This window comes from Macaca mulatta, chromosome 9 (assembly GCF_049350105.2).
Source record: "Macaca mulatta isolate MMU2019108-1 chromosome 9, T2T-MMU8v2.0, whole genome shotgun sequence".
In the NCBI taxonomy this organism is placed as follows: domain Eukaryota; kingdom Metazoa; phylum Chordata; class Mammalia; order Primates; family Cercopithecidae; genus Macaca; species Macaca mulatta.
In genome coordinates this window covers 78,207,016-78,227,402 of record NC_133414.1, presented here as the reverse complement: position 1 = coordinate 78,227,402, position 20,387 = coordinate 78,207,016, and the positions used below count along the sequence as shown (strand labels likewise).

The 20,387-nt window shown below is 51.9% G+C and overlaps 1 protein-coding gene across 1 annotated transcript in view; it reads left to right on the top strand.

Moving 5' to 3' along the window:
- The first annotated feature begins 7,440 nt into the window (after nt 1–7,440).
- CDH23 (cadherin related 23) overlaps nt 7,441–20,387 on the top strand; it is a 422,351-nt gene continuing 409,404 nt past the window's right edge. Inside the window, exon 1 of the mRNA XM_077946644.1 lies at nt 7,441–7,856. The gene's annotated coding sequence lies outside the window, so the exon portion shown is untranslated. The remainder of the gene's footprint in view (nt 7,857–20,387) is intronic.

The window sequence follows — 20,387 nt, the reverse complement described above, 5'->3', positions numbered from 1 at the left end:
TGAACACCTTATAAATAAATGATGGGCGAGGGGAGTGGAGAGAGGGGCAGGAATGTGAGGGAAGGACCCTCTTTTCTTCAGCCACACAAGGGAGGGGTGAGCTTCCAAGGCTGGGCCCAGGGAACCTCATGCCCCCGGGGCTTTCCTGGGGGCCTCCATGCTGCAGAGGGGTGGCCACAGCCCACTTTGTCAGCCTTCCAGCCTGCTCCTCCACAAGCCAAGCGGGGCCGCCACAGCTGTGCCAGGCTCCGAGGGCTCACAAACTAAACTCGGGAGCACACATGTCTGGTTTATGGTGGCAGGCGCTGCCCCGGGAGAGGACGCATGGGCTGGGGACGACGACAGCAGGAAGCAACAAACAGCTCTTTATCAGCTGTGGGGTGGGGGCATGAAAGGGGGAGCAGGAAGGGATGGAGAGGCTGCTATGGAGGAACCCACAGGAGAGGCGTTTGTGTGCTTTAAAAATAATCATCGACCCTCATGGGGAGGAAAGACTCGCCTGTGAGGGCTGCTCTGTTTTTACAGTTTGTAAAGCACTTTAATGTGTGTTTTTCTCTTTTGATCTGAAAGGCAGCCTCGAGAGGTGTTTCAGCACCTGGGGGTTATCATACCCATTTATAGTTGAGGAACCTGATGCTCGGACCGGTAGGCTAAGACCCATGTGAACCACAGCCTGGTGGAGCGAGCTTCGTGTTGCACCACCCTGCCTCTCTTGCATTCCCCAGGGGCAAGGCAGCGGCAGAAAGCACCCCCGTGAGGCTGGAAGGCCAAGGTGGAATGGAGTCCAATTCCAGGTGGTTCCAGGGGTTGGCATATTTAAAACAACAGATTTGGATTCCCTCCCTTCTTTGTATCCTCATTCTCTGAGAGTGCCAGTAGGCCAGCTGGTTATTTGGTGTGTGAGGATGCAAAGACATTGAAGGGGAGATGCCCCTTCCTCCAAGATGTCAGCCCAGGTCACCCTGGGACAATGCACTGTCCCCTCTTCCTCCTGTAGCTGGTCATGCTTTCTACTGTGTATCTGCACCTCCAAGCCTAGCGCCTCCATCTCCAGCATTGCTTACTGAAAGAAACCTGGGCTCCCGGTGGGGCCCTCAAACCCTTCATGGTCCAGCCCTTGCTGCCTCTGCATAGCACACTCCTTGGTCCAGCCCTATTGCCATATTACTTGAGGTCTCTAAACTGTGTGCTGCCCCTGTGACCTTGCACACACAGTCCCTGCTACCTCCGATGTCCTTGCCGGTCTTACCTTGCCAGGTACTCTTGTCTTTCAAGGCTCTATTTAAGTGGTCTCTCCTGTTCAGAGTCTTCCCTAATCTCCTTGGTTAGAGTGGATTGCACCCTGCTCGGGGTCCCCTCTGTCAATGTTGAACCTAGTCCCAGCCTGAAGGATGGCATCATCCTACTTCTTCCCAACTGTTTCTGTCTCTATCTCTCCAGCTGGACTATAGCTTCTCTGAGGACCAAAATGATGTCATTTGCTCTTTGTGTCCTCGGCACCCAGCCCACAGACTGGCACACTGTGGGCCCTTCAGAAACGTGTGTTAGGTGAATGAACAAACACACAGTCCCTGCCTTCGAGAATCTTAAAATCAAGTGTGCTGTGGGCTAAACATGATCTTGAAGCCACTGTACAGATGTGGCCGCTTCTGGAAATCCCTGGGCAAGATGCCCTGGATATGGAAGGAACTGCATATCACTTTTTTTCTTTCTTTCTCTTTTCTTTTTAATTTTGGGAAAGGGGAGGTGGCATTATTCTAATAATGCTGACTCTACACTGTTCTATGCTCCCTATGACAATCACCGGAAGAATAATCAGATGGTCTGCACCAGGCAGGGTTCTCACGGTCGCTAGCAACAGAAATGAACTCTGGCTACTGATGCAAAAAATGAACTCACTAGTTAGTTAACAGGGGCAGATTCAACCAGAAGACTGGAGGACAGACCCAGACAACAAATAGGAACAAAAGGAGGCTGGTGGCCAAGGATGCAGCTGAAAATACAACCCAGGTCAGGCCTCAGGAGTCCTGGAGTCAGGGCTAGGTGCTTTGCATAGCTTCAAAAGGATTCTTGACTGTTTATAAACGTTATAGTCCTTCTCAAGGTTCAAAGTTGAGAGTAGAGCTTCTGACTGGCTTGCCTAGGCCATGCACTATGCCCTGCAGGCAGAAGGCCTTTCTTTATAGCTTTTTCAATTAAAGCAGGGCCTGGTCCTACCCCTTACTTCATACAGTGGGGGTCCCCCAGTAGGAGTGGAGTTTGGATGAGTGGGAAGTTGGCATCTCTGTGGCTCTTCGTGGCTGTCCAAGTGCTTTTACATCCACCCCAGGAGGGAGGCTGGGCAGGCACCATTCTCTCATTTTCAGAAGTGGAAACAAGGCACAGAGAGGTTCAGTGACTTGTCCAGACTACATAAGGTGGCAAGGGGTGCTTCTTTATCACACAGGTGTACCTTCCTCGATGCCCCACGGGCTTGGAGAGCAGGCAAGTGTTTCCTGAGGAAAGGGCTCTAGGGAGAACTTCGAGAGCTGTTGTTGAAACAGCCCTGACATGGTTTCAGGAATGGAAATCCCAGAAAGGCAGAAAGGTGAAAACTTAGGTGATTCATCTCCTGGAATGAGGAGATTAGAATTTCTGAGATGCTGGTTCAGAGGATAGAGGCTGGGTTCTTCTTCCCAGCTCTGAGGCTCCTGCAAACGCCATCATCCTACCTTTGGCTGGTTCATGTGCAGAAGAGCAAGACTGCTGTTCACCTCCGGGATCCAGTAGCTCCCATGGCTCCCTGGGGAGGGTCCCTGTGCACGCCTCCAGGCCCTACGCACATGCTGCTCCTCCACCTGGAACGCCCTTCTGCTTCTGCTGCCTGTGGACCTCCTGGTCAGTCTCAGCTCACTGCAGCAAGCTCTGACGTCCCCTTGTCCAGGCAGCCTTTCTGGACTCAAGATTTCATGACAATGAATCACCCCACTCTCCTTTGGGCCACTTGTCCACTTTGCCACACTTACCTTGCTAGGTTGTAACTGATTCGTCTGCCCCTCTCTCCTACGGGGAGTGCCTTGAAGACAGGATGGATGTCACTCACGTCTGTGTCCCTGGTGTGCGGTCCTGGCCTGTTTCCCTCAGGGCCATTCTCTCCTCCCCTCTGTGGTGCTGCTGCTCTGCATCACGGCAGGCTGACCCCGCAAACTCCCAGGTCCGCTGGCTTCAGGTGGGAGATGAGAGGGGCTGGGGAAAGAAGACGGAACGCGTCTTCATACTCCACCGTCTCTGGCAGTAGCTGTGTTTCTGTGACTAGAGCCCACACCACACAGGCCCACTGTGGTCTCACCTTCCACTGCATGCCCTGATCCTGGCCACTCTGCTTCCTCCCTTGTCCCTCCAGTCCAGAGGTGGCACACTTTCTGCTGTTGCTGCACTCTGGGTCGCTTCACCATCCAGTTAGAATTCTCAGCTCTTCCATTCCCTGTTACACATTCATGGTGGTTCTGTGGGCTGGCTGCACCCCAGCTGATACCCCAGTTCCCAGCACGGTGCTTGGCACAGAGTGTAACAGAAGGTTTGAGGAGTGGAGAACCTTGAAGAACACCTCTTCTCATGCTTTCATTTTACGAATGGGGAACACGAGGCCAAGAGAGGTCCAGTGTCCAACCCGCCACCATCCAGCTACAGGATGGTCTAGAAGTCAGATCCCAGCTCCAGACTCCTGGCTCCATCACTCTGTCTAAAAGCATGACCATCTAAGACATGTAGGACCACGGCTCCAGTTCATTTGTCCAAGAGCCTGCTTGGCATCTCTGTTCTGTGACTGCACAGGCCTCTCACACAACACGTCCCAAGGGAGCTCTTGCTCAGGTCTCCATAGTGGCCTCCTCAGAGGGCCCCATCACAGGAAACAGCACGCTGTCCATCTACCACCACAAGCCAGAAACCCAGAAGTCTCCTTGACCCTTTGCTCTATCTCATCTAAAACCACTCCCTCTCCTGGCCCTGTAGATTTTTACCTCCTGAAAGTCACTTCTCTCCACTTCTACCCACCCTCTCATTCCAGGCCTCTGGCACCAATCACCTAGGCACTGCAGCAGCCTGAGGACATGTAAGTTTCACCAGGGCAAGGATTTGTTTGGCAAAAGCATGCGTGTATGTGTGTGTGCGCGTGTGTGTGCATATGTGTGTGCGTGTACATGTGTGTGCATGTGTTGCTCATTGACATATCGGAAGTGTCTAAATTCACAGGGATTAGCTAACTTTTTCTGTAAAGGGCAAGGCTGTAAATATTTTTGTTTTTGCAGGCCATATGGTCCCTGTTGAAATTCCTTATGTCTATAGTTGTAGTGTGAAAGGAGACACAACTGGATAGGCCACATCTGTGTGCCCCTAAAACTTTCTTTACAAAAACATGTGATGAGGCAGATTTGACCTCTGGGTAGCGGTGTGCTCACCCCTGGTCTAGAAAATTTCTTGAAACATAGTATTTGACAAATAAATACTTTTAATTGAAGAAGTCTCTTCTCATCAACTATTGGCTCCCAATCAATTCAATCAATTCTCTCTCTCTCTTTTTTTTTTTTTTTTTTTTTTTTGAGATAGAGTCTTGCTCTGTCACCCAGACTGGAGTGCAGTGGCACAATCTTGGCTCACTGCAACCTCCAGCTCCCGGGTTCAAGCGATTCTCCTGTCTCAGCCTCCTGAGTAGCTGGGACTACAGGCGCAAACCACACCCTGCTAATTTTTTTTTGCATTTTTTAGTAGAGATGGGGTCTCGCTATGTTGGGCAGCCTGGTCTCAAACTCCTGACCTGAAGCTATCCGCCTGCCTCGCCTCCCAAAGTGCTGGGATTACATGTGTTGAGCCACCGTGCCCTGCCTCAATTCTCATTTTTCCTAACTATAAATCCGATCATGACACTCCTACCCCTCAACTTCCACTCCAGCTACCTGCTTTGAAGCCTTCAGTCTTTTTATTTTTATTTTTTAAGATAGGGTCTTGCTCTATTGCCCAGGCTGGAGCACAGTGGCACGATAATAGCTCACTGAAGCCTTGAACTTTTGGGCTCAAGTGATCCTTCCACCTCAGCTTCCTGAGTAGCTGGGACTACAGGTTCACGCCATGATGTCTGGCTAATATTTAATTTTTTTGTAGTGATAAGGGCTTGCTATGGTGCTCAGGCTGGTCTGAAACCCCTAGACTCAAGTGATCCTACTGCCTCAGCCTCCCAAAATGCTGCCATTACAGGCATCAGCCACCATGCCCGGCCTCTGAAGCTGTCAGTCTTTTTTTTTTTTTTTGAGACGGAGCCTCACTCTATCGCCCAGGCTGGAGTGCAGTGGCTGGATCTCGGCTCACTGCAAGCTCCGCCTCCCAGGTTTACGCCATTCTCCTGCCTCAGCTTCCTGAGTAGCTGGGACTACAGGTGCCCGCCACCTTGCCCGGATAGTTTTTTTGTATTTTTTAGTAGAGACGGGGTTTCACCGTGTTAGCCAGGATGGTCTTGATCTCCTGACCTCGTGATCCACCCGTCTGGGTCTCCCAAAGTGCTGGGATTACAGGCTTGAGCCACTGCGCCCAGCCCAAGCTGTCAGTCTTAAGATAAAGATCAACCCCTGATTAAGGCCAACACACCTGCACAGTTTGGCCCCCACTCCATTGTGGCTTTACAGTCACTGCCAAGGACTAGAGGGACCACTCAGTGACTGGGATCAGAGAGGGGGTGCTTAAAGCCAACAGATGGTGCAGGCTCATCTAGGCCAAGTGCCTGCTCACTTACCCTCCCAAGCTTCCCGGGAGCATTTCCTCGTTCACTGGAGGCACAGAGCTCTCCCCACCCTTTCTGAACTTCCTGACATATGCCAGCTCCTTCCCACCTTTGCACAAGTTGATTGCAACTGCGGCCACCAAACCATTGTTCCTGGCCCAGCCGTTGCCCGTAGTGGGCACCTGGGGTCTTTGCACATGCTGTTTCTCCTGCCTAAAACTCCACTCTCTCTCCCTTGCTCATCCTTCAGCTCAGTCACCTCCTCCAGGAGGTCTTCCCTGATCCCCTAGGCCAGGCACCATTAAAGCACTCTTCTTCCTGGCACTGATTCTGGCTGTAATTTTACCTGCTTATGTATTTCATTGATGAATGTCTGGTTCCCCTACTAGAGGAGCTTCATGGGGCACAGGGACCAAGCCTGCTTTGTTCTCCATCCTATTCCTAGAACCTGTTTCAGTTAGCTAGCAGGTAGCAGTGACTGTGAATAAATGAATGAATGAATGAATGAACCAATGAATGAATGAATAATGAATGGGCGAATGGTAAGGAACTGGAGCTTTGGAACCAGATAGATTCTGGGTTCAATACCTGACTCCACCACAGGGGCAAGTCCCCAACCTCCTAAAGCCTATTTCTCACTGTAAAACGGGGATAATGGCAGGACCTACCAGAAAGACTTTGCTGAAGATAGAATGAGTTGAGGCCCAGAAAGTCTCGCCCAGAGCCTGGCTCCAGGCAGGTACTGTCAATGTACTGACTGGAACAGTGACAGCTCCAGAAATCCTGTCATGTGAGAAATAGTTTTAAAAAATCAGAATGTTTAGCCCCGGGGAAGTAAAGATCAAAGGTAGGGAATAAACCTCTTCCATTACCTGCATATGGACCCTTCCTTGATCCAGCTGTCTCAAAAAGCCATAAAGTCACTGTTCCTATAGGTGTGCAAAAAGAAGCCGGGAGACCATGACTCGGGCACTGCAGACGGGGCTCCCAAAGGGGTGAGGGCGCCTAGGTGACCTCACAGGTCTCCTCCAACCCAGGGTCCTTCCTTTCTAAGCACTTGGAGGCATCTTGAGCTTGAGTAAGGGAGGAGGCACAGGTGGGAGCGCACGAGTCGAGTCGGGTGGGCAAAGGTTGGAGAGAAGAGTAGGCCAAGCGGCCCCAAGGACTAGAGGGACCGCTCAGCGACTCTGGGAGCAGAGAGGGGGCGCTTAAAGCCAACAGATGGCGCGGGCTCACCTAGGCCGAGCGCCCGCTCACCATCCCGGGCTTCCCGGGAGCGTTACCTAGCTCTGCCGGCGGCGCAGGGCGGACGCTAGGCTAGGGGCCCCCATCCGCCTGCGCGCCCCTCTGCGGGATGGCGGGCGGCCCTGTGGGGCACGGCTCTGTCTCGCACCTGGGGCCGCTTCTGCGGGCTTCCTCCCTGCCCCTTTGGGGCATTCGTGGAGTTGCCACAGCAGCCGGTGCCATGACATCGGCAGAGGGCAGCTTCGCCAGCACTGAAATATTCATGCCCTGAGCGCCCGGCGGGGCTCGGCGCCGCTCCCGGGGGGTCCGGGCGGGGCCGGGGCGGGAGCTCGGGGGTCCTGGCGGCCGGAGGGGTGGGGAAGCGCCGAGCGCAGGCGGGCGGGCGGGGGCCGGGCGAGAAGGGAGGTGAGGGAGGGAGCGGCGGGAGGCGGGGTCTGGACGGCGGGGGCCGAGCGGGGCGGGGGAAGCAAGGGAAAGTTGATCGCGGACTTGAGCGGCGGCAGCGGCTCGTGAGAGAGGAACGTGGGCTGCAGGCGCGATGCTTGGCCAGAGGACGCGTCCGACGGCGGCCGGACGCTGAGCCGGGCTGGGCAGGGCAGCCCTGCCCGGGCATGGAGTGCTGGGTGGCTGAGCCTCTGGACGTTTGGGGCGCGCCTAGTCCGAGCCCCCGGCACGTCTGAAGTTGCGAGCGGCGAGCGGCCCGCGGGGACCCGAGAGCGGCCGGCACGCCGCGGATGAGCCTTCGCGCCGGCTGCGAGACGCGGCGGTGGCCAGGGCAAGAGCAGGCGGCCCGCGGGGGCCGATCCGGCGGAGAGCAGAGCTCCAGGCGAGGCGCGGCGTCGCTGCACACACGCACACGGTACCCGGAGCCACGCACCGCCCCTTCCCTTCTTGCTTCCCTCTCCTTCCCCTAGCCGTTCGCCCGCCGCGCGGCGGGAAAGTTGGTGGCTACAGCGGCTGCCGAACCACTTGTTCTCGGCGCGGCCATCGCCCGCGGCGGGCGCTCGTGGCATCCTTCGGTCCCAGGCCCCTAGCCCCAGCCCCGCGCCCCGCTCCGAGCTCCCGGACCGACGCGCGGCAACTTTGATTCCCGGGAACTCGAATTCAATTCGCGTTGGCCTTGGGAGGACAGGCACCCCATCCCCCATCCCCGGTCCTGGGACCGCGAACATTCGGGGGCTTTGCTCTTGGCGCTACGGAGAGGGTCCAGGTCTGGGGTGGAGAGATTTTCGGGAGTGGAGCGCGTTGGGATCCAATCCCCTCCCCTTCTGAGCCCTGGGTCCTCATTTGGACAGTGGGGATGGGGTGGGGCGCACCCCTACTGCGGGCTGGGCAGCGGCGCTGAAGGGAACTAAAGGCACGTAGTTCTCCCCTCCCCTCATCACGTCCCTGTGCCCGCGGGAGACCCCAGGGGACTTACACGTCCTCCCAGATTCGGTCCAGCTATGGGAAGACGCGCCCCTCGCGGAGCCGGGAGCCTTATGCGGCTCGAGCTTCTCCTTCCTGGCCCTGGAGATGGCCCGCTACCAGCGGTGCTGGCTGCCCCGAGGAGCTCGCACCCGGGAGCACTGCCCCTCGTCTCCACCGTAGGTCAACCCAGGACTCGGGCAGAGCCCGCGTGTTCTGAGGTAGTGGCGGCGCCAGCCGGCGGGCACTCTGCCTGGCTTTCCTGGAGCGGGCACCTAGAGAGGCTGCCTCCGTGCTGTGAGCGGAGATCCGGTGCCAGCCGCCGCCCCACTGCGACCCCAGCCCCAGCGCTAGTGCTGTCAGCGGTCCACTGGGAGGAAATTAGCCTTTCCTCTGTAGAAATACGCCCCCATCCTCCCTAGTAATTCAGAAACCAGAGCCTTCTTTTTCTGCGTCCTTTGCCCTCTCAGACCACAGCTGGCATTGACCTCGCCTTCCAGCCCCTTGGCAAGTGCCCCCACCCTAATTTGGATTTTGAAATAAGCTAGAGAGACACAGGAGGAGTGTGTGTGTGTGTGTGTGCGTGTGTGTGTGTGTGTGTGTTGGGTGGAGTCAGACCCTCACACAGGGAAGAATTAGGTTGTGGGGTGTGGGGTAGGGCGGGCTTGAAGAACCTAGTTGGGGCCAGTTGCATGGTGATGATGAATCAGCCCATGATAGGAGAGCTGGCTTGGAGTTAGTGCTTGGTTCGTGGTGCAGGGGTAGGTGCACTGCGGTCAGCACCTACAGGGGTGGGGGCACTAGATGTCACTCTGCCAAGGAGGAGCTGGGAAGGGGTCCCTTGGCTGGGGGAATAGCAAGGCTTGGCTCTGGCTGCCAGGGCTGGGGAGGACGGGAAGGCAGAGTGTCTCATGGTAGAGGGTGGGTATACCCCGTGAGCTGGGAAGGTGGCATACAGAAGCGACTGGTGTGAACCAGGAAGCTCTGCCTCAGGTGCTGGAGGACAGCAGTGAGGGGTGGGAGGCCCAGAGCTAGCATCCTGGCCTCCTCTGTGCTGGGCCCACATATACTTCTCTGACTTGGCCTTCCCCACCTCCAAACAGCTGGGCTCCTCACGTCTGCTTACCAAAGGGCTTGATTTGAGGGGTGTGATGGCAGATGGTCCTGGTTGCCTCTGGAAGAGCTCCCCCACCCAACAAGCTACCTTACCTGCAGTTTCACCATTTGAGGTTCATTTATTTGAGCCAAATATTTTAAAGGGCACCTTCCTGAAGTGCTCATTTAAAATGCACATTCTTCTGGGAGGTGAAGGTCTGGTGGACCTTGCTCCTCTGAGTGTGGCCTGTGGACATGCAGCCTTGGCATCACCTAGGGACTTGTTAGAAATGCAGACTCTTGGGCCCCATCCCAGACCTTCTGAATGAGAATCTGCATTTGGTAAGATCCTTGGGTGACTCATGTGCTCAGTAAAGTTTTAAGCTGTCGTCCACAGTGCCTTCTCTAAGAGGTATTACATAGTTACTTGGTGCAGAGTGTTGTATAGGGCAGTGAATAAGAACAGAAATGAGAATGAGATTGAACTTCTTTCTCTGGCTGCTTTGCTAGGCTTGGATTAATAGCCCACCACTGGCCCCTTCGGGTTGTACCATGCTAATGCCACAAGAGTGTCTGTGTTTTAGGGTCTTTTAAACGGATTAGAATAGCATCTCAGCTTTGTGTGCAGTCAAAACTGTACACGGAACTGGGTGCAGTGGTGAACCCCTGTAGTCCCAGCTATTGGGGAGGCTGAGGCAACAGGATTGCTTGAGCCCAGAAGTTCAAGGCTGTAGTGTGCTAGGATCGTGCCTGTGAATACCCACTGTACTCCAGACTGGGCAATATAACGAGACCCTGTTTAAAAAAAAACCAACAAAAACCCCTGCACACGTTCCAGTAGGAGGTGAGTGGAAGGGGCAGGGTTTCCGGAAGCTAGATATACATACTCTGCCTCTAGGATGCCTGAGACTGAGACTAGATGCTGTCCCTCAAGCAGAAGGAATTGAGCAACTACTTTCCACCTCATCTGCCCTCCCAAATGGGTGAATTGACCCATTGATAACACCTCTCAGTGGCCATAGGACTTATGCAGAGTGGAGGAGCATGAGTGCCAATTTGGAACAGCCTACAGAGGGGAGGATACTGACCAAGCTCTCCCTTGACCCCATCCTGGACTGGACGTCCAACTTCTACTGCCCTAGGGTGGTTCAAGGCCTCTAGCCTCAAGACACAGGGATGATGCCAAGGCATGGTGGCAGGTTATACCCCTGGTCCTCTGAATGATGACCCTGAAGCCATCAAGGCTGGCGTGAGAGTAGGAGATTTGAAACACTGCTGGAGAGATTTGGATCAGAGGCCTGGTGTAGCCGATGGTGTCACAGGTGAAAGGTCATTGCATGGCTCAGGCATCCCACCCTGCCCAAAGAGCCTATCCTTCTCCTAAGCTAGCCTCTCCCAGAGAGAGGGCAGCTCTGCCAGGGGACAGGGTGATGAGGAGGAACTATGGGAGACACAGTCAAGGGCCTTACAAAGAGCGAGCTAATGTGAAGACATTCAGACATCGATTTGAAAATCAGTGAGTTCAAAAATAGTTAGGTTAGGCCAGGTGTGGTGGCTCACACCTATAATCCCAGCACTTTCAGAGGCCAAGGCAGGTGGATCACTTGAGACCAGGAGTTTGAGACCAGCTAGGCCAACATGGTGAAACCCCGGCTCTACTAAAAATACAAAAATTACCCAGACATGGTGGTGGGCACCTGTAATCCCAGCTACGTGAGAGGCTGAGGCAGGAGAATTGCTTGAACCTGGGACATGGAGGTTGCAGTGAGCTGAGACTGTGCCACTGCATTCCAGCCTGGGGGACAGGGTGAGACTCCATCTCAAAATCAATCGATAAATAAAAATAATAAAAATTTAAAAATAACTAGGTTAGTAAGTCTCACTGTTTTCTTGAACCCCCAGGTCTTAATATGTAAAGATGATTGTAAAAATTGACTTAATTCCCATTGAACTCATTGCTTTCAAATTCAGTTTTAGTTGTTTTTTAAACATTTTATTTTATTTTAGTTTGAGCCTTGATTTGGCTTCCTCTTGGCACTGGGGCAATCCTGTTTGTCCATGAATAGATGAGTAAGGTTGTTTACAAGTCGAACCCTACCAGATAGGTTATTTCAGGGTGGGAGTACTTTGCCTTCAGTAGAGAACTGCGGATCAGATTGGGTTCTTCCGTGTTCCAGCCTCCTGTGCATAATGTGGGTGACACTGATGCTGCTCAGGAGTCGTCAACTCCAGAAAGCCCTCCCGAGTCCTCCGGTGGGATGGCTGGTGCAGGTGGGCTGCCCCTCCAGCCTGTGCCTCCCTCGCTCGCGGTCCTTCCTTGGTGCTTCTTACTATTCTGCATGGCTCTGGCCTCTCAGTAGCCACTGAGCTCCTCCAGGGCACAGGCTGCATCTCTTTCCTCCACACTAGTGGAGTAGTTGGTGCTCAGTAACTGTTCATTGACCGAATGGGTTATTGCTAGGTGATGGTTCTCTTACCTTCTCCAGCCCTATTGTTAAGTGATCATTAACACACCAACCGTTTGCTGTGCCTGTATCCAGTTTTAACTCTTCATGGTGGTTACTTTCAAGATGGGTGGTGAATGTCCATCTTGCTGTACTCTGGACTCTAGGCATCTGCCCTTGGACATTTGCATGCCTAGGGAGGCGAGGATGCAGACAAAAGAGTAAAGCAGTGCCAAATGTAACACAATAGGGAGTGGTGGGGACTGGGGAGAACTGAAAAGCATAGGCCCCACAGAGAAGTGGCAAAACCCATCCACGTGATAGAAGTCAGAATAATGGTTACTCCCGGGGGCATAATGACTGGGGTACAGGGGTGCTGCTGGCATGCTGGATGTTTCTAATGCTCGATCTGAATGTCTGCAACAGTGGTGAATGATCATTTTTGCAAAAGAGCCAATTCAGAAAACATTAGAACATTTATAGGTCATATTTATTTGGATTCAATATGAAAATGGCTTTATTGAATCCCATAGGGCAGAAAATGCATATTCTTACCAACCTTATTCACGAGAAAGGTGTCAGCCAGAAAACTGGCATATTTAAGATGTAGCCACATGGAGACAGTTTTCTAGTCTTTCAGTGTGAAAGTTGATCAGAATCCCTCATGGAGAGTGGGGTGGGCTGCTGCTACTGCCCACAGCTCCATATATTTGGGGCCTCAGGGTTTGAGGTCTTGGGGCCCTGTGTCACCTCGATAATAAATGTTGGCATAGCTCAATGTATTGGTGAGGGGAATGGGAATATCAGACAGCCCTCCTCAGCCTCAGGGGCTGCAGGCTGTGTTGCTGAGAGTGACACAGCAGGTTCAGTTTTAGCATTCATATTTTTTACATATTCTAAAACCCCAGGCAAGTGTTGGTTATTATTATAATCATAATGCATTCACTTTGTGATTTTCATAAGGCAGTTTGCAGGCTGACAGACTTGATATTGAGCACCAGTTCTTCCACTAGAGCTCTAAAGCCTTGGATTTGACTTAGTTTTCTCATCTGTAAAATGGGAATAATTTTCAATTGCCCTATAAGCTTGCTATGAGCATTAATAAGAGGACAACTTTACACAATGCCTTTTTTTTTTTTTTTTTTTGAGACGGAGTCTCGCTCTGTCGCCCAGGCTGGAGTGTAGTGGCCGGATCTCAGCTCACTGCAAGCTCTGCCTCCCGGGTTCATGCCATTCTCCTGCCTCAGCCTCCTGAGTAGCTGGGACTACAGGCGCCCGCCACCTCGCCCGGCTAGTTTTTTTGTATTTTTAGTAGAGACGGGGTTTCACCGTGTTAGCCAGGATGGTCGCAATCTCCTGACCTCGTGATCCACCCGTCTCGGCCTCCCAAAGTGCTGGGATTACAGGCTTGAGCCACCGCGCCCGGCCTCACAATGCCTTTTGTGTAGTACCTGGCACACAGTATACATGCAAAATGTAGTAGCTTTTATTGTATCCCTTTGACTTACTTATATGTTAGGCACAATGTATTCTAGTAAAGAGGTGAAACCTGTTCTTCATAAATTGAATTCTTCCTGAATGTGTGTATGTGTGTATATGTGTGTGTGTGTGTGTGTGCGAGCGCGCGTTGGGCGGGAGATGCTGTGGTTTTTCATTTCTAATTACTTACTGATAGCATTTAAAAATCCAGCAGTCCAGTGTAAACATCTAGACTTCTGGCATCTCTGATTAGAACTAGCAACATTGTGTCCATGTTGCCAACCAACAGTTGAACAGTTGTTGGTTGGAGCTGAGTTGCAGGTACCCCTCTCTCTCTTTTTCTTTTCTCTTCTTTCTTTCTCTCTCTCTTTCTTTCTTTCTTTCTTTCTTTCTTTCTTTCTTTCTTTCTTTCTTTCTTTCTTTCTTTCTTTCTTTCTTTCTTTCTTTCTTTGTCTCTCTCTCTTTCATTTCCTTCCTTCCTTCCTTCCTTCCTTCCTTCCTTCCTTCCTTCCTTCCTTCCTTCCCTCCCTCCCTCCTTCCCTCCTTTCTTTCCTTTCTTTCCTTTCTTTTCTTTCTTTCTTCTTTTTTTTTGACGGAGTATCTCTCTTTCGCCAAGCTGGAGTGCAGTGGCACGATCTCAGCTCACTGCAACCTCCGCCTCCCGGATTCAAGTGATTCTCCTGCCTCAGCCTCCCGAGTAGCTGGGACTACAGGTGCATGCCACCACACCCAGCTAATTTTTGTGTTTTTAGTAGAGACGGGGTTTCACCATGTTTACCAGGATGGTCTCGATCTCTTGACCCTGTGATCTGCCCGCCTCAGCCTCCCAAAGTGCTATTTTCTTTTAAAAATTATTTAATGGGCCAGGCACAGTGGCTTATGCCTGTAATCCCAGTACTTTGGGAGGCCGAGGTGGGTGGATCATTTGAGGTCAGGAGTTAGAGACCAGCCTGACCAACATGGTGAAACCCCGTCTCTACTAAAAATGTAAAAAATTTAGCTGGGCGTGGTGGCACGTGCCTGCAGTCCCAGGTTTTCAGGAAGCTGAGGCATGAGAATCTCTTGAACCCGGGAGGCAGAGGTTGCAATGAGCTGAGATCGTGCCACTGCACTCCAGTCTGGGCGACAGAGCAAGACCCTGTCTTAATAAATAAATAAATAAATAAATAATACATACATACATACATAAAATAAGGTCAACAGATCTTAAGTGGAAGTGGTGAATTTTCACATATGTATACACCTGTGTAACCACCTCACTGCCATGGAGATACAGAACATCTCCAGTGACTTGGCAGGCTCTCTGATGCCCCCTCCCACCCCATGTTATCTACTCCAGAAGTCACTACTCTTCACTCTGACTTCTGTCGCCCCTGTGAGTTTTGCCTGTAGCTGCCTTTTAGATTTAGGTGAGCCTGCAGCTTGCAGTTCTCCACAGTCCTCACCATTCCCTATCGCCTCACTTTAGACCCCACTTTATTCATTTCTGATACCGCCTTGCTCCTTTAGCCATTTGAGTTTGTGACCTGTACTCAAGGTCTGGAAGTGTTCTCAGAGACCAGCTAGTCGTTCCATTTTACAAGTGGGGAAACTGAGACCTAGAGTCAGAGAGTAAGCTTGTTTAAGGACCCCAGATGAAGCTGAGCCTGAATGCTGGCCAGTCAAGGGCAGAGCCCTGCTCCTCCCGCTCCAGCACAAGGAGTGTTGAAGAGGGCAGGCATGCCTCGTCTTTCAGACCCCAGCAGCCCCAGGCCTGGCCCTGCAATCAGCCACCCAGAGCCTGCCTCAGGCCAATCAGCCGAAGAGGGCGGGAGTTTTTCTGACCTGTGTCTTCCTGGAGATGCATCTTCCTCGAGGCAGGAGGTTAGTGATATCACCTTCCTCTTTAAACGCCATGCTCCATTTGGAGAGGACCTGAGATGCCATTTGTGACAAGGGCCATGCACACCACCTTGATTGTGTCTGTTTCTGAGAGAAGGCTGTAATTTGGGAGCCAGTGAAAGCAAGGGAGGGAGGGAAGTAGAGGAGAGAGCAAGAGAGAGAGAGAGAGTGGGAGGGTAGAAAGGGAAAACAAAAGGGGAAGCCGCGACCCTGTCTGGGTATCAATTTGTATCACTAATTCTGTCCCCGAGGAATGCTGGCTTTCCCTGGCTTCGGGTTAGTGTGGGCTGAGTCCCTCTGAGGTGTGCCCTTTAGCTCTGCTCACTTTTCTTCTGTTCCTTGCCTACAGAGACAGGAGCTTAGCCATCCTACCCCGGCTTATAAGGGAGTTTATTCTCCTCCAGCTCCCCGTGTTCCTTCTCTTGCTAGGAACTGCCCCTGGCCCGGCAGGAGGCTGATCTTGCCCTTCTTTCCTGGAGCCAGGATCACTGATGTCATCTCCAGGGAACCAGTGGCAATGGAACTCTAGGCCAGACCTTTCTCAGACACTCTATGGGGGCCTAAGGCTTTGTCTTAGAGGGTGAGGCACAGGTGGACTATTTTTTTTTTTTTTTTGACAGTGTCTTTCCCTGTCGCCCAGGCTAGAGTGAATACAGTGGCACAATCTTGGCTCACTGCAATCTCCACCTCCCGGATTCAAACAATTCTCCTGCCTCAGCCTCCCAAGTAGTTAGGACTACAGGTGCATGCCACCACGCCAGGCTAATTTTTGTATTTTTAGTAGAGATGGGGTTTCATCATGTTGGCCAGGCTGGTCTTGAACTCCTGACCTCAGGTGATCCACCTGCCTTGGCCTCCCAAAGTGCTGGAATTACAGACATGAGCCATCGTGCCCAGTCATGGATGGACTTTCACTAGAAAACCAGCACATAACTGGGTGGTAGGGTGGGGGATCCTTCCAAACCCATCCTGTCTGTGCTTTAGGATCTCACATCTACTGTTGGGGACGCCATTCCTCAGCCAATACTGAACATCACCTGTGTCCCAGTCTCCATCTAGTTGCTGGGACTTCATGCTGAGAGTCCACAGCTGCACTGCCCAGTAGAAAAATAATGCAAGCCACATGTGCAGTTTTAAATTTTGTAGTATCCACTTTGAAAAAGTGAAAAGAAGCAGGTAATTTTTTTTTTTTTTTTTTTTTTTTTTGGCAAGGTCTTTCTCTGTTGCCCAGGCTGGAGTGCAGTGGTGAGATCATAGCTCATTGCAGCCTTGACCTCCTGGGCTCAAGTGATCTTCCCACCTGAGCCTCCCAAGGTGTGCCTTCCTATCTCTGTGCTCTTTCTATGAGAAGGATAAGTATTAAATTCATCTTTCTGTTGCTTTTTGCTTTTGGGAGTTTTCCAAGCAGGGAGTGACACAGCCTAGAAAGCTAAGGAAGTTGCAGCAACGTGGAGTGTTTGAGGCTTTCCTCTGGGGACGAGGGTCTGGCCTGTCCACAGCAGAGGGGGTTTGGATGCCAGAGTATCATGGGCACTTAGCAGACCCGGCGCAATCTCTGGGGGCAGAAGCCCTGGGGCCAGGTAAATGCAAACTTTTCGTGCTGTCTGCACTTCTCCTGTGATATACCCTGGGCCAAGGGTGTCGTGGTCCCCCCAGGAAGCATTCAGGTGGCTCCAGGGTCCACACAGCTGGCAAGTGTGTACTGTGGCAAACTGTACATACTTACCTCGGCTAATGGGGGCCACTGCTACTGTTTGGTCTATGTTGCTAAGCCGCAGTACAGAACAGCTTTTAGGCTTGCCAGACACTTTGATTTTCGAAAGAATCTAAACATTGAGATTAAACAAAAAATCTTTCTGAGATGTTAGCAATGAATTTAATATTTGAAGACACAGTGAGGCCATTCATTCATTTAGGAAATAGTCATTGAGCCCTTACTGTGTGCCAGGTGCTGTTCTAGGCCCTTGGGGCCCATCAGTGGCCCCTGCCCTTATGAAGCGTCTGCGGTGGGGAAAACTCTTCAGCAAGCTGCATGTCGCCCATAGATGGCCAGTTTATGACCACAGACTTAGAGAGTGTCAGAGCTGACAGTAGCAATGAGAAACATTTATTAAGTACTTACTGTGTGCCAGGCCCTGAGCTTAACACTTCATCTAAAATCCCTCACTTAGTCCTTACAACAACCCTACGAATTAGGGTCAGCTGTTACTCATATTTTACAGGTGAGAAATATGAGGCACAGAGCGGTTAAGCAATTTGCCCAAAGTCACATAGCTTGCAGGCGGTGGGGCAGATTTTTGCACGAAGGCAGTCTGACTCCCTATCATTACTTTGTACTGCACTTACAGAAGTCCAGAGCCAAACCTTTTGCTATACAGATGGAAATTGAACTCAAGAAAGGACAAAAGTCCCACCTGGGATCCACAGAGAGGCAATGACAGAGCTGGGGCTGGGTTCCGGGTCACCCCTTTCAATCCAGCCCTGCCAGGTGTGTTTATTACAGTCCTGACTTCCCCTGTAATTGATCCTGGGCTGAGGCTGAATGTTCAGGCACCTCTAGCATTTGGGCAGGGGATGTGAGAGAGTGAGGCTGGCTGGGATTGAAACATCCATGGGAGTGAATGAGGTGGATGGTTATCTACCCTGAGCAGGTTGCCCCCATCTGGGAAGGCCACGTATGTCAGGGTCTCTGCACTTGCCTGGACCCCAGCTCTTCCCATCCGTAAACCTAGGGGTTTGCATGCAGTGGTGCCTATAATTTAACTCCAACCGCACACCTTTCCCTGCCATTGGCCAGGCTGTCTCAGGAGCTCCTGGGTATTTCTGGCCATGCGTATTAGTCTTAAGCTGACCTTGGCCTGGGCTTTCTGGGTCTTGACCCAAGTAACCTCATCAGAGAAGCCCATCCTTGTAGTTTTATCATGTTGCTATATGCGTGGTAATCATGCGGCAGTGAAACAGGTGTGAATAATGAAGAAAAATGCCCCCGACAAGTGTGTGAAGACCTTAGTGATAGTCCTTACATTGATCCAAGTGCTTTAATTCTCTGAGCCACAGTTTTCTCATCTGTAAAAGAGAGGAGAAAACCCCTCTGACCAATCATGATTCAGTGAGTAGGGGGCTCTCATGAGAGACATAAAAATGCTCGGCAAAATGAGTTGCGAATGAGTTGTGATAACCTAAAAATCATGCTATGCAAATAGTATGTGTCATTGTAATTAATTTTTACTAAGTATTAATGACTTGAATTATGTGGGATCTATGAGATATATGCAGTTGGACATTTAAATAACATGACAATCTTGAAACCCAAGGAGCAATGTCTTTGTAATGACTTGATGTAACTCTGCTCACTATTAACAATTTGACATCCATCTTTTCTGGGGAGATGTACCAGTCAATTGATATTTATTAAGCGCCTACTGTTTGCAAGATACTATACAGGGCACACTGAGATACAGAAATAGACAAAGCATGGCCCTTGTCTCCCATGAGCTCTCATACTTATTCAGAGTTCTGTATTTGGGGCAATCAGTTCAGGATGTGTGTGTTAGAAGGGGGGAGAGAGAGAGAGAGAGAGAGAGAGAGAGTTGTATCTCCTCAGGAAATATCAGCATCTCGTGCCTGACTCAGCCAAGGCCAAGGTTTTCCTTCTCTGATCTTCCTCACTGCCCCCAAATTCTCCCCCTCACCTGAAGTCCTGGTGACCGCTGGGTCTGAGTTACCATGGGATGGCTACATCCTAGGAGGGGCTGGGATGGGCATGGGGTGTAGAGAGTGGGGGCAGCCATGGGCTAGGACCTGCCGGGCGGCTGACCTGCCAAGCTGTGTCTGCTGCCTGCCTGAGGGCTGTTGGAAACTGGAGCTCAGGCCGGAAGAAGGGAGCCCATGAATAATACAGCGGGAGACAGGCTGTTAACTAGGTGACCTCGTTGCACCTGTGTGCTTCACAGCTTCCTCGGCAGCCGCTGTGGAGGGCCTGGGTGTCAGGGGCAAGGGCAGAGGGGAATGGGAAAAGCCACATGTAGACATAGTTTATCTGTTTTTCCTTCCTACTTTCCTTTCAACTGCCTGGCTCAGAAGTCCGTGGTACTAACTATTGCCTCTCCTTTCTGGTGTTGACCCAGACGGCCTTGGCCATGTGTGCACGTGTGTGTGTGTGTGTGCGTCTGCATATGTGCGTGTGCGTGTCTGCATATGTGTGTGTGCATGCACTGGCTGATGTAAGGGTGGGCTTTCTCTTACACCCTGCCCCTTGGCCTGATCACAAGGTCTGTTTGCTGAACTGGATATCAGGCCTGCCCCTAGTCTCTGGCACAGATGTGTGGTGTCACCTTTAAGTATCTGGCTGCTGTGAACTAAGAAGTCTCCTGGGCAGAACTTTTTGTCTCCTGAGGCTTTGGCCTCTGACAAAAGGGCCCTGTTTGACGTAAGGGGTAGGGGATTCCCTGGTGTTCCCTTCTAATGTGTGGGGTCCGTCATGAAGCTCTGGCTAACTCATCCAGACCTGAAACAAAGGGGCTGCTGAACCCCAGTACCTCTCAGGTAGACAAAGTCTCTGAGCGGAGGTGAGGGCCTCTTCCAAGAGCAATGAGCTTAAACTCATTGTTTAAGAACAAAGGGAACTGAGAGGAAACTGCACCAGGAGGGGTTAAAAGTAGACCCAAGGAGGAACTGGTTACATGGTATGTTGTTTAAGGGATGGAGGATGGTGAGGCACTAGAATTCATTCCCAGAGTAGACTGGCTTTACCTTCCACATGGCTGTTTCCTGACTGCTGGCCTGGGGGTGGGATGGATGAAATGATTTGGGAGTGGAAAGCAGACAGCCCCTGGGCAGTGCTTGGGACAGGAAAAGGTGCCCTTGGTGTCTGCTTCCTTCTTTGTCCTGAGTGCTGTTGGCAGGGGCCTGACCCTTGAGGGGCTCTAAGACCCTCTTCCCTAGGACTGGAAAGGGACTTCTCTCCCCAAACCCATGCTGCAGCCGCAGCCTGCTTCCCCAGGCTTAAGAGCCCAGTCCCATGGGCTGGAGCCTGCCTGCTGCCCTAAAGTCTTAGAACCAGGCTTTCAAGAGGGTACACACCT